Here is a 12,743-nt window from a genome sequence, read left to right on the forward strand (position 1 = left end):
TAGCTGAAGGTCAAGTGACGTCATTTTCTGTGTTGTCAAAAACATACATATACCTTGCGAGGTTGCATAAATATGTGCTGGCCGTCCTAAGGTTATTAGAGAAATCATTTTTTATCCAAAAATCAGTGCTTTTTCGACTTTTGTTTATACGTCTGTACGAAAACTGACGTTTGAGACAAAAATGGCTAAACTAAAATGCATTTCAGGAAATCTGTATATCCTTTCCGCAGCCTTAACGTACTAAAACGTATTAACGTCTGATGGCCCTTTCACGCTTCCGTAGAAAGAACATTTATTATACGAAACTTATTTTGAAAATATTTCTGAAATGTCTAGGTTTGCAGCTGTCAAATACGGTTATATCTTACATCTGAGGCATATACTGGCACTATCAGACAACATCAAAAATGACAATTTGAGTGATTTGGTGAAGTTCCGAAATTATCAATGTACCCTTGGGATTTGTGTTTATCCAGAGCTCAAATACTTTTTCATAGATTAAAAGCTGACATGCTGTACTAAAGCCCAGGTAATTTCAATTCGTGATATAGTGCTGAAAATTGGCTCCCCAATAGCAAAAAAAAAAAAGAAGTCCACGCGCATACATTTAGACGGGGTGACCCCTGCGCGTGACCCCTGACTATCTTGCGAGGTTGCATAAATATGTGCTGGCCGTCCTAAAGTTATAACGTCTTCCAAGAACCTTTAAATTCTTTTGCATTGCATTATGTTTGAAAAGAATCAAGTAAACTGCAATGTATAAATCTATTATATGTGTAATGAAAAGGAAAATATAAATGACATGTTTATTCAATGTTTTCTCCTTCGGGGCAAATATTTTTTACACATTTCCGTTATACATTTTATTACCCATTTTTTGTATGTTACTGTTAAAAAATAATATCTTTATAAAATATTTCCTTCGACTTCAGATAAGTTACTTATACGAAATACATTGTTTTGTCGATTGCTCGGATTGACCCTATCTGTTGTTTCATTTTATACAAGTGGGTGTTTGGTTATAAGTGCTAGAGCTTAGCTCGGCGGAGAATACCTTTATTCAACCGTTGAAATTACGATAGATATGAGGTTTGCTAGGATAAAACGTGTTAAATCTCCCCTGTCTTCACCCAAATATGCACAATTCGCACCATTCCAAGGTAGTGACCTTACTCGCATTCTGCTTTGTGTCAATACTCCAACAAGCTTTTATTTTGGTATTAGGCCTTGCAAAATCCACTGGAGTCGAATGAAAATTGCAGAGCAAGATTGTGTTATAATAATTCTACTGAAAAGTATGAGACACTTAAAACAACGAGAAATACTTAGTTGTGATAGATGTTTCTGTTCATGACTCGTACAATTTATGCCCGAGACACGTCATGTGGTCACCTGATAAATTCCATACTTGATTAAAAAACGTACGATACGACGGACTTTTAATATTGGATATAATTCATTCTGAAATTCCAATAAATGCATGTGTCTGGCAGTTAAATTTCTGACAAACTTTTCAAAACTTGCGTCCGTTTCTTTTTAACTTTACCGTTTTATGCAAATTGTCAATACACAAACGAGATATCTCTCCTTAATACGTTTAACAACTGTGGTAACGGGAAAATAGTATAAATCAAAGTATTGAATGTACAGAAAAGCTGGCTACCACAAAACACTAAATCAAAGTACTGAGATGACTGATGGGGCAGTGTTTTGCAGTTTCAAGACTTGATGTAACCCATTCATGTCAGGGAAGTACATACAGGCATTGTGTAATGCACTGGTGTGTGGCAAGAAATGGAGTGGTCACAACTTTTACAGTGAAGAACAATAAACAGAAACAAGTTCTTGTTTCAATAGATTTGTAAACTTTGTGTTCTATACACTTCTGTTTTGTTCAAAAGGTAAAGATAACAAAATCTAGTCTTGTTTAATAGCAATTGTTCATCGACAAACAAAAACCTTTCACTGCCATGTTTGATAAAATGAAAGAGATAAAGCTATATAATGTATTTCAATTTCTTCAATACTTCTGTTTGCACTCTATGCCTTGACATCATGTGTTCTTGACAGTCTAACAAAAAAACAGGCATATTAAAAGTTCCATTTTTCAAAGTAATATGCAAGCCCAAATTAAAAAAAAAAACTGTGAAAGTGATACAAATGGTGTTGTTGCACATGACGCATCATTTTATTGAGGCAAACATTTGTGCAAAAGTATGTAACAATCTCTAGATACATAGCTGATTATGGCCAAGACAAGCAAAACAGCACAGAGATTTGACCCTTGACTTCAAAGTATTATCTTGACCTTTAAGCTACCAACTTGGTTCTTGCATCTGACACATAATATCATTAAGGCAAGTTATTTAAGAATCTCTTGATCTATGGATAAGTTACAGCCCTAATAAACTCAGACAGACGCATGCATAGATGTACACTCACCGGACCGCTATTGTGACAACTACGTCAAGCTCACCGCCAGCAGGCTCATCAACAAGAGCTGTCACAGGAAAATTTTAACCTGAAATTCTAAGTAAAGAGAGGGAATAACTCATGAAATATTTGTTATATACCTTGATTTTTGACATGGATCAATCATCTGGCTGACACAAAATGAATCCTTAATGCATTTTTCAAAATACCTTAAAAGCATTTTGACAATCATAGTTTTCAAAAAGATAACATTCATACAAAAAATAAAATATATCTATAAAAAGCTTCACATTAATTAAAGACATTTCTACAGTTGTTTTACCCTTGAAATTCTAACAAACAGTTTCTTGAAATTTTGCTCATTTATAGAGATCCCAAAAACTGAATACAATCTCGAATTAGGACGGCCCGACCAAGTACATAAATATGCCTTTAAGCTTTAAAATGTTCTTAATAGTTGGTGTAAAACAGAAGTAGACCTAATCTGTTCATAGTTGATTTTACGAATTTAAACAATTATAGAAAAAATCTACTGCCAATTATTAGATTAGATGATATGATAATTATAAAAGATCAAACTGTCAAGTTAATTCCCCCCCCCCCCCCCACCACCCCCAAATCAAATAAGTGATAAATTCAAACAGACGAATAAGTCATGTTTTTTCTCTACCTATTCTATTTCAAGTAAAACACTGTTTTTTTGTTGTTGTTTTTATAGTATTAATTTTTATAAATAACATGTCTCTTGAAAATATTTTCTTAGACATGCGAAAAGTATTTCATTTCAGCACTGTATTTTCTGAATTAATATTTTAGAAATAACACCTGCACGGAATAATATTTTAACAGAATGCGAATCGGGATCTACAGGATGTTGCCGCATATTTATAGATTTGCCTACTGATAAACGTTACTGATCGCCGCAAACTGATAAAGTTTTCCGATAATACACTTCCATAACGGTGTCGAGGTACGGCAATGAAAAATCAATAATCTGTCGGCTTATCAGTGGCGTTGCAATTCCCTAGTAGTCGCTGTTTTCACACAGAATCAAGAACACATTTTAGGAGCGTATTGAAACTAGTTATTAGGTTTCAGGATAGGTCACATGATCAAAACACATGTCGGTTTCAGAATCGATCACGTGATCAAATCAAGCGTCTTTATATTCTTACGCTTAAGTAGATCTATTATCATTTATATTTACAATGCATTTTAGTTTTCTTCAGATACTGTTGTTAATATAAAATGTATAGATCTATTTAATCATATATGGATCAAAAATTTATTGCAAAACGTCAAAATTGAAGTTATGTTTGGTCAATACTTTGGAACTTGTTTTGCTTGTGTTGTCAGGTTGGTCATAAGCTCGACAAGGAAATTGACAGACTGTTTGTTAAATCTGGGGGCACTGTCCCCAATAAAAACTGTGCGGGAAAGATGTTTGCAAAATATGAAATAAGATTCAGATTTTGAAAAATCTTTCCCGCAACTGTGAAAATGCTTTTTTCAATAACATCTAAGGTCTGATATAAAAGAAATCAGAGGTAAATCAGTAATTCAAAGTTTATTAAGTCTATGCAGTTTCTTAAAATAGTACACGTCACTAATGATGATACTCCAATACACAAAAAGTGAAATACACACCAGGATATTGCGCATATAAACTACATAAACAATTGAGTCTGGATATGTTTTTTTTCTTTTGTGTTTTGTTGTTGTTGTTTTTTTTTTTCATATTCCCAAGTGAGAAATACGTGCTGTTTGTCTTACTAATTGTGTAATCCCCAATAAAGCAAAAACTACGTGTTTTTTCATCATCTATAGTCTGTAATATCCTTACACTACCGTTCTCAAGTTGATTAAGATGATTCCTCTCAACAGTACCCTGTACTCGCCTTAGTTTGATAACGAAATCAGCAACCCCATATCAGTGTACTTATGGATGTGTACAAATAAACATATCTACAAAACATAGACGAAATAAAACTTAGAGATGACAAGGACAAAATGTACAACGAAAGGAACTGTCTGTGGCAAACATATCAATTGTGAATTTAAACCAGTTAATGTTGCGCTTATAACCTTATCCTTTGCCACAACCATGGTTCCAAAGTCAACACTTAAATGCCAAGTTTACTCATTTACTTTCACAAAGACTTGCATATAAATAAGTATTTTTTTGTAATAAAAATCATATGAATTTAAAGAAAAGCAGTCACATGTTTAGGAAACTATCCAAAGGACAATGAAATTGCTTACAATGTGTAAGTTGTAAGGGGTACAAACAAGAGAAGTATTGCAGAGCAATACAAGACCTCCTACTCGTTAGGAACATTGCAAACAAAAATGAGGTTTTATAAAGAACAATTACCAGAAACAGATGAACTAAAAAGGAAGAAGAAGTAAAGAATGTGAAAAAATTACCCTACGTTTCCAAATTAAGCCTCCGTTTATGTATGGACTCTTGGCTTTTACTCTTCGATTTTGCACATTTTGACTTTGGTAAATTAAGTCAACTTTAATATATGTATATAAAGAAGCTCACTGCTTTTACTCATTATTTTTATAATGATATCTTACTGTTTTACAAAACAATTTTAGGGACATGATATCAGAAAAAATATAAGTAACAAATAGAGGGTCTTGAATGAGTGTTCGTGTTGTATTGAATTTATTAAACGAGTCATCTAAAAACGATTCAAACAACACGAACACGAATTTAAGATTCTATTTATAACATGACCAGCAAATTACCTGCTTACAAACTAAAAACTTTGCTTATTTTGCCTTGCCTATTTTCTATATAAGGAGAATTGGGTCGAAGTGGTGATACGTATTCTGAAACACATGTGCTAAAAAGTACTTCCAGTTTAATTTCATTTAATTCAAAGGAAAATATACGTGATCACTGAAAATTACTATTGGCTTTATTCAGCCAAATGTGTAATATGTTGTAAAGACAATAAAAAGGCTTAAACATAATCGTTAGTGCAAATATCAAAGTATAAACAAGTATCACATGACGTCACTGCGCATATGTGTAAAGTTTTGTAGCGGGCTCCTTGCATATGAAAATGAATTTAGTCACTGTCACTGTCAATGCATCGTACGCGTTTGTAGCCAGAAGATTGTTTTGCTGTGGATTCAGCTTGATGGACATGCACATGAAAAGTTCCACCATGTATGGGAGCACTGGAAATACTCTGAAAGCCACCAGATACTTGAAGAGTGGATCTTGAATCGTTGCTGACATGTGCTGTGTTGTTGTTAGACCATGATGTTGAAGTTGAACATGGATACGGAACATTCTCCGGACGGTTTTCTTTAGCATTTGAATGAAGGATGTCGGAAATTTGCCTGTGCTGATTCTGATAAATGTGACTATAATTGTTGATGGATGCTATATTCTTATGGCCTGATATTTGCATAATTTGGTTAGGCGGAATGTTACTGTCGTTCAATTTCTGGACAAGATATTTCCGTGCACTGTGATTAGAGAGGCGTTTGCTTGTATTGAGACCTGAATGCTGGACCATTCTTTTCATCATAGATCCTAGCTTGTTGATTCCGACTGGATTCCGTTTGAACCAAGTATCACGGGGTGAAGGTAAGTGCACAGTTGTTGTTGCAATATAAAATGGATGGTCTGGTTCTGAATAATTCACAGGTCGTTTTTCAGCATAGAGTTTGTAAACTTTAATCGGGCATCGATCCGGATTTACTGAATTTGCCCACATTTTCGGTTTTATTACTCTGACATCTCTCGGATTTTCACATGAGCGAGTTTTGGTTTGTCTCTCAGTAAATTGCAAATATTCATGCCCGTTTTCATCGGCCATCAGAGTAACGTCACCCCAACACATATCGCGGTGCCCTTGACAGCTCCGAAGCCCAAAATGAATGGTATTAAATAACCAAACTGTTTAAAGTACAGTGTCCGGTGTACTTGTACCAAGTTGATGAGTGTTCCGCAATTGGTCTGTGTCATTATCAGACAGCGGTTCACTTTTTTTAGGCAGGTTACCCCTCCCATCTTTTTTCAGTTGGCGTTGTTTCATAGCCAGGGTTTTTCGTACTTTGGCAAATCCAGGGCCCAAAGAAATTGTTTGTCCATAGCCTTTACGACGTAACTGACGGTTAAAGCTGGATATAATTCCACGAAGGACAGAAGGCTCATAGTCCTCGCCATCTTGCTTTCAAACGCCGACTAGGAAACGACAAAGTAATGGAGACAGTTCATGGTCAGGAATTTCATGAATTTTACGGATTTCGTTTATCTCTGGTTCTTCAAAGAAAGCTTTCAAAAGTTTTAAATCATTTACAGTTTTTATAAGAGTGTTTCTATTAGTTTTGGTGGTGGTTAAATGCGTCAGATACGATATTAAATCTGGACCTTGGTCGTGGAGTCTGTTCGGACATAGCGTTCATCTCCTCGGTAGACACAACTTCAAAGTTACTATCAACTAGCCTGACCATGTAGCATGTTGTAAATCCGCGGAAGACAACCTCACTGATGATCTCAATGCCGTGACCGTCGATTCGAACCTGATCATTGACAGAAATGTCATTCGACGCCATGTTTGTTTACTTTTTTGACAGCGCGTAGTGATAGTGATTCGGCTCATTTGCATATTTATTACACTAGTGTATTACTTACCCGTTAAATACGCAAAATGATTAATGGGAATACTACACTCCTGCACCGTGGGCATGTAATAAACACCACAGTTATACTTCGATATGCCATCCCCCAAATTATGTATGAACATTAATTATGCTGAAGAGACTTGTAATTTTGTATCAAGTTCATTATGGTGAATTGAATGCTGAATTGAAAGTTACTAGAATTGTGTCACGGATGCCCCTACATACAGCGCCATCCTCTAAACAGCAAAGTTTTCAGTATAGACCATCTTTACATGAAGGGTGTTCGAATAAAAGTTGGAAGCAGATTGTATACAGATAAGGTTGCGCAACTGAGCAATTTTGAATCCATTCCTTCAAAAGGTGTATGAGTAGTTGAACACAATAAATTTCTTTACTATGGCCTATTTGTGAAACAAAGACAGGGCCATAATTGTAGATAAAATAGGCACAGAAAAGCCATCATTTATGGTCATCTTCACATCAATGTTCTTGATCTGTTAAACTTCCAAGCACATCCTTTCAATAGTGTTTGACGAGTTCGATCAGAGCCATAACTGCGGTAAAATTAGTCACAGCAAATTTTCCTTCCTTTATGATCATCAGCATATCAGGCTTATTCATCTGTGAAAGTCTGAAGCAAATCAGACTAATAGTGTCAGAGGTGTTGGACACACAAGATTTTTCTATATTCTATAAAGCAAAACTATCAAAGGGCCATAACTGCGGTAAAAATAGTCACAGCCAAAAGTTCTTCCTTTATTTTAATTTGAACATAAAGCTTGTTCACCTTTGAAAGTATGAAACAAATCAGGCTAATTGTGTGGGAGGAGTTGGACACAGAAGATTCCGAGACGTGCAGACACCAGCAATGCTATAACTCCCCCCCCCCCCCACACACACACACACACACACACGCGCACACACACACACACCCCACCCCCACAACAGACTACTGGAGGCATAATAAATTCCTATAAATATATATACACATTCTTAGCACAGTGAAGTAGAAGAAACGTACGTGTGGTACGACTTCTATCATGAATTGAAAATAGCCTAAAATAGGGCATGGAAAAAACTAATTAATCTAAAGAAATCTAAAAATAGATTATTCCTGGGGAAAACTCCTATGTCGGTGTATAATCTAAATGGAAACAAAGTAACTACCGCTTACATAAATCGCAATCTGTTAGATTAAACACATATTTAAAAGTTACAATGTAAAGTCATCAAGATTATCAAGATAAGAGAGATTAACAAAAACCGATACTCGCTTTAAAGGCGTAACATGATGGTATGAAGGAAAACAATCAAATTTAAACAATTTGGCTTAATAATCAAGGGACAATTCTCTTCAAAACACGGTCTCATTTCTGAACATGAACACGGTAACGAAATGTTAGCATTGTTAAGAACTCTTTTAATAAGGTCTGTAAGAAGATCCTTTGAATTTAAAGAATACAACCAAGTACAGAAACGGTAGATCCAATCTGATTGATTCTGTTCATGAGAGGTAATGAAAAGTGCAGCACCCTAATATTCACAAACACTGGCTCAACTGGAATTTTATTAAACAGATATTGAATGGATTCCATGATCCCAAAGGACCAGAATTTACTTAAGTTTCATTAAGATATAAATTCACGATTAGATACATACTAAATTGACATGTAATGAGTACTATTTACATTTTTAATGATTTAATGTCGCCTAATAACTACGAGATGCCTGTAAATCCTTTCCGGAAGCATAACGTTTAATGTCTCCAAATGGAATCACAAAACAATTGACAAACGGTCTTTTCAAATTGCCTGTTACAATTATAAGGTCGATGACAAAATAGTAACCTAATTACGCCTGCAACTGCAATATAATAGTTGTTTTGCTAAAGCAACAGAATAGAAAATGCATGCAGTTTTGGATCAGATAATATAATGTTTGTTTTCGTGTAAGCTAATACAATCAGGATGTTAAACACCGTAAAATAACCCAAATGTCTTCTAACATATTTTGCAATAATCATTTTGCTTTTTGGGGGGCATTATCAAAATAATAGTTTTAATGTCTTTTTCTCATTGTTTATTTAGATATTCCCCAGTGTAATAAAATAAATATCAAAAGCATTTGAGTATTTTAACAATACTGTGAACCTTACCTCCTCGGTTGACATTATACTTCTCTGGTTCACAATATTTAGTTCAAGATCAAACATATTTTATTTCCGAAATGCTTGAAACATTTAAAGATACCTTATGGTTGTCCTCTCCTTTAAAATGTCTGCTAACATAAAGTGAGCTGTACAAAAGATTTATCCAATACTCATTAAATTTATCAAATATTGAAGGAGAAAAATGATTTCATTTGCCGGAAATATGTCAGTGGTAAAAATACACTGAAATATTCTATATGTTAAAACTCCGCAAAAGAGAAAACTCCCGCAGAACATTCGCCTTTTATTATATACCTGTATAAATTTTGTAAAAACACGTCCCACAAGTAAATAAAAGCAGACTGCATTATGCATGTTGTCAAACTACTTTCATTAATTAATATTCATGACTTGACACAGTTCTATAAATAGCACACCCAAAACGACCCACACAAATCTATTTAATAAGATTTCCTTCCATGTTCACTGGTCAAAACAAAACTACAAACAAAAAGGTGGAGGTAGTAAATAAGGAGGTATTTAATAAAAAGTTCGTTACAACAGTAGCTAGATCAGGGATGTTGCTTTCAGCCCGAGTGGATTTTGCCAGGCCAGATCACACTCGGCGCTTGTTCACCTTGTGTGATCTGACCTGGCAAAATCCACTCGAGCTGAATACAATATCCCTGATCTAGTTCCTTTTTGTACCGAGAGAAGTATCCCTCTGTGGATTTTAAAAACGCTTCTTTTTTCCGCTATCGTACAACAATTAAGCCCAGCAAGAATGGAAATGATTGGGCTTTTTTCTGCGATTTCAATGAGTGTACCGAATTCACTACGACACGTTTTAGCTGGTAATTCATGCTACGAAAATTATTAGCTCCCCTGAACCGAAGGTTCAGGGTGAGCTATTAATATGAGGTGGATGGTCCGGCGTCCGGTGTCCAAATTTTTACTTAAACATCTTCTCCTCTGAAACTACTGAATAAACCAAATTTAGTCTGTAGCATCCTGGCGAGGTCCTCTATCAAGTTTGTTCAAATGGGGGCACTTGGCCCCTTTTAGGGGCCGCTAGAGCTAAAAATAGAAATACAATGTACCTTTAAACGACTTCTGCTCATGAACCGATTGATGGATCTTCATCAAACTTGGTCTGTAGCATCATTATATAGTTCTCTCTTAAATTTGTTCAAATGGGGGCACTTGGCTCCTTTTAGGGGCCGCTAGAGCTAAAAATAGAAATACCTTTAAACAATTTCTTCTCTTGAACCGCTTGATGGATCTTCATCAAACTTGGTCTGTAGCATCAATATTGGTCATTTTCCAAATTTGTTCAAATGGGGGCACTTGGCCCCTTTTAGGGGCCGCTAGAGCTAAAAATAGAAATACCTTTAAACGACCTCTTCTCATGAACCACTTGATGGATCTTCGCTAAACTTGGTCTGTAGTATCATTATGTGGTCCTCTCCCAAATTTGTTCAAATGGGACCACTTGGCTCCTTTTAGGGGCCGCTAGAGCTAAAAATAGCAATACCTTTAAACGACTTCTTATCATGAACTGCTTGATGGATCTTCATCAAACTTGGTCTATAGCATCACTGTATGGTCCTCTCCCAAATTTATTCAAATATGGGTACTTGGCCCCTTTTAGGGGCCGCTAAAGCAGAAAATAGAAATACCTTTAAACGACTTCTTCTCATGAACCGCTTGATGGATCTTCATCAAACTTTATCTGTAGCATCAATATATGGTCCTCTCGCAAGTTATTTCAAATAGGGGCACTTGGCCCCTTTTAGGGGCCGCTAGAACTAAAAATAAAAATACCTTTAAACGACTTCTTCTCATGAACCGCTTGATGGATCTTCATCAAACTTGGTCTGTAGCATCATTATAAGGTCCTCTTACAAATGGGGGCACTTGGCCCCTTGCCCCTTTTAGGGGCCGCTAGAGCTAAAAATAGAAAAAAGCTAGCTTAACTGTAATGGTGCATATTGTTGTTGTTTTTTTTAATTTTTAAATTTCAAATTCAATACTTTGTCACAAGCAAGATCTAATTAGGTCAAGGTCTGCCTCAGGTGAGCGACTTGGGCCCATTTGCGCTTCTTGTTTAGACTACTGTCTAATCCACAGTATTTCAATTGCTTTTTTTTTCTCGAATCACAGATTTATTTTACAAGATCCAGATATACACTGTGCATCATTCTAAAGATCTCAAAGTGTGCTTGTACATTTTTTTCAGAAATTTGAAATATCCTTTTAAAGTAGCAATGCTATGGCGAAAACATGTATTTTTCCACAAATTCGAACAATAATTCTTCAGAAAAATTCCAAAATTTGTGCATGCGAATGGTGTATTTATTCTAACTGAGATATCCTGAAAGTTCTGTAAAAATCTATTGACAAAAACAATCGGTATCCAAAATGGACGAAATTAGTGGAAAGTACTCCATCAAAATAGTTTTTGGTGGCGGGTGTACTTCTGGCAATCACAGAATATTTGTTCTATTCCTAATCACATCAAAGATATTCATGCGCTGCACAAAATATTTCCATTCATTAATATCGCGGATGGATTATCAATGGTCAAGCAGTTCAAATATAACCTGTCTCCATCCACGCTGACCATTCAGATTAAGTTAGATCTGTCAATCATAATGTATTCAAGCCCATTGTTACATCACTGTTTTCCAGCCGCCCATTTAGATAACTTTATTTGAAGTCACGCAGAGATCATCTTAGATTTGAGTCAAATTTGTATTGGTTTCTTATACATGTATTTTAATAGTTTGGCATCTGCTTTATTACAAATACAGTGTTACAAATCGATCAGAAGTGTATGATGATTTATAGCGCAATTCATAACTGAGATATTTATAAAGTAAAGGTGGTGAATATTAATATTTTACAGTAAAGTTGTTTCGTTTTTTTATTTGTATACAAAATGTTTGTTGTTTCTGTTTTATATAATAACATTTTGTACAGGTGACATAACATTTTTAATAGACAAAATTTAAATTCAGGCGTTGTCTGCTTTATCCTAGCTGTTAATGAATGGCACTGAGGTACACAGTAGTTACTCACAATTTATCAAGATACTTTGAAAATGTAAAAAATCCTTTGACAGCCCTCATAGTTCTTTAGAATGTTGCATGATATTGTGATATATTTAATGTAAAAGAGAAGATAAAGAACAACCTTGTTGCGGAAAAGGTTGATGTAACAGTGATTATTTACTCAGCTATAAATCTCAATAAATATTTTCACCAGAAGATGTTTCTCATAAACCTGTTTCCGTGCCTACAGGTCATACTTTGATAATTAGGCAAAAAATGAGGAAATGTTGTAGAAATTAAATAAAAGCCGTTAAAGCGTAGAACCACTAGTGACATAAATGATAAAATTTTAGCGCTTAAAATTGATATACGAGGCCCTCGTATCTTCCCGCAAAAAGTAAGTTCCTTTTCAATTTCCTTTTTTACTAAATATACTCTAGATAATTATTTTGTTGATT

The sequence above is a fragment of the Mercenaria mercenaria genome, chromosome 6 (genome assembly GCF_021730395.1).
Source record: "Mercenaria mercenaria strain notata chromosome 6, MADL_Memer_1, whole genome shotgun sequence".
NCBI classification, from domain to species: Eukaryota; Metazoa; Mollusca; class Bivalvia; order Venerida; family Veneridae; genus Mercenaria; species Mercenaria mercenaria.